This window comes from Penaeus vannamei, chromosome 24 (genome assembly GCF_042767895.1).
Source record: "Penaeus vannamei isolate JL-2024 chromosome 24, ASM4276789v1, whole genome shotgun sequence".
In the NCBI taxonomy this organism is placed as follows: Eukaryota; Metazoa; Arthropoda; class Malacostraca; order Decapoda; family Penaeidae; genus Penaeus; species Penaeus vannamei.
In genome coordinates, this window is record NC_091572.1 from 22283078 (window position 1) to 22285577 (window position 2500).

The 2500-nt window shown below is 47.8% G+C and overlaps 1 protein-coding gene across 2 annotated transcripts in view; it reads right to left on the minus strand.

The window, feature by feature from the left end:
• Fas3 (fasciclin 3) overlaps positions 1-2500 on the minus strand; it is a 671991-nt gene that overhangs the window by 59126 nt on the left and 610365 nt on the right. The gene's annotated exons all lie outside the window — the stretch shown is intronic.

Genomic DNA, 2500 nt, shown 5'->3' on the forward strand with positions numbered 1-2500 from the left:
GAAAGGGGAGGAGGAGGGAGGAGAAAGGATGTAAAGACGCGAGAAGGAAGTGGCAGAAGGAAAGGGGGCGAAAGGAGGAAGGAGAGAGGGACGTGAACAAGCGAGGGATTCTATCGCCGACACGGTCACAGCTTCCTATTTGCTTAAGCTTCCCGGCCGCAATAAAAAAGGCAAATACCCAGCATACAAAATTGCACAGGCCATTCAGTAGCTTTTTTATACATCAATCTGTTTGTGTGTTTGTGGAACACAAATTGACTGCCCCTTCACAAAACGAATGAACCACTATGAATAACTGCCCCACAGAAACCGTCAAACATAAAAATAATTATGTACACACTGCCGAAACTTAATGCGCTTTAAATCTGATAACACTTAAAAATGCAAGGCTCTCCCAAAGTTCGCGCATAATGAAATGTCCTCTGATTTACGTTCGTTATCATGGCATATCGCTCCTGGTAATATCTACCACGAGACAAATGGCAAAGCCTCGAACACGCGCATGAAAAGTCTCCCAGACGCGTGCCTCCGGCCCGCCTTGGCTCCGCGGCGACTCCAGACATCGAGGCAGTCCTATCTGCCTCTTCTATATTTTGTATTTATGTAATATACTTTGCAGCAAGATTGGGTGTAAAACTGGAGGACACGTGAAGGGCTTTGGTTATATTAATTTTTAAAGAAGCTAGGCTCACTGTCACGCGATAATTAGAATATAAACATTATAAGTATATTCTTAAAAATATATATTTTTCAGATTTATCATGTGATTATCGCTGCCGTGATGAACATTTACCATTTTCTGCTTGGCCGTAGATAACATTTTCCATATCCTTTTCCTAAAACCTAGCAAGCATCTATAGACTAAAGAAACTCTTCTACACTTATGTAAACATTCCATAACTATTCCACCTTAGCAGGCTAGTATCACTAAACCTCCCCCACCACACCCTTTACCCTGCATCAGCCCGCACTCACAACCCTTCCGCTACAGGACCTACGCCACCGCCTCGCCCCAGTCCTACTCCCTGCGCTACAAAATCCCTCATTTGGCCACGGCCGCGGCCCCGTGCACACTCCAGCACACTCCATATCACCGGAATGGCCCCGCGCTCAGCCAACACGTCTCCGAGCTGGACCCGATGCCCCAAAATAAGTGGCCGCGGCGGAGGATGAAGGTCCAAGGATGTTCCATCTCGGCAGACTCCTTTACATCATCTCCTGCAAGGACCGGCATGGGGAGGGGAGGGTACGCCTGGAGGGACAGGATGCTGTATCTAAAGAGTTATGTTCCTTTCTTCTTATCGTCATCATGGGCACCGATCACGATTCTTATTTCACTATCCACATATGCCTTGTGTCTATCTATCATGGTTGAATTAGTGAATTGAAGGAACAATCGCTAAACACATTTCCAATGAACCCCATAAAGACCAAGGAAAAATCTCTACCCATAAATCGATAAATGCCTGATAGCATTTCTTAATAAAAGCCACAATGTCTCCTGGACGGGGATCAGTCCACGCCAAACCCTTTGAAGAGTCTTCGATACAGATACAGGTCCTGAATCAAACTTTTGGAAAATAACTTTTCAAATTTCGCGTAACTTCTAAGCATCAAAGAGGAAGTTGTTACACCACATTATATTCTGTTTTGGCTAGCGGCCCCGCTCGCCTCGTCCCTGATATTCTCGTCCTGCCGCCGCGTGTTCGTTCCGTCCTGCCTGACGCGGAGGTCGTCGTCTCATGCCAGCCTCTTGCCTTCTGCTGGCACCCCCCCCCCCTTAAATAGGACGTCATCACCATCACTCAATTGTTCGCCGACCCTCCGCCCGACGCAGAGACGACTCTTCAAAAATGTGCTCGAATAGCCTTAATTCTCAAAAGAATAAAGAATGGGCACATGACTCCCATAAACTTTCTCGAACTCCATTTTTGAACGACGATACACTTCATCAGATACTGAGTAAGATCCATCTACGATACATATGCATATATTTCGGAGTGCGTGACGTACAGGCACACCTTGGGAAGGAGCCAAGCAAGGCACAGTTAGAGAGGGTGGAGGGCCAGGGAGGCCAGGGGCGATGGGAATGGGAAAGGGGTGGGACGGGTGCAGAGCAGCCGACATGCAGTCCAGTATGTTATCCGACGGAGGGTGTGACGTCACCGGTCCCTCTGGAGATCAGCTGGCCTGTTTACAGTCTCCCGACAATGTTATCGCCGTCCTCATCACACTCGCGTCCTCCTTATCGGGTCCGCTTCCTTCCTCTGCTTACCTGGCAATCTACCTTGGCGATGTTTCTACCTGCTGACCTGCTTTGTCTACCTGTTTCTCCTGACCCCGTAGATCTGATTTTCCGGTTTGTTATTTGGAAGCACCTGACCGCCATGAGCACCCATTCATAAATCACACATAGGCACGCTCCCTTGTTCGCATTCCCACTCTGGCATACGAAACACTACATCAAGGGCTAGAAAAAAACAGTTTGAGGTTCGAATGT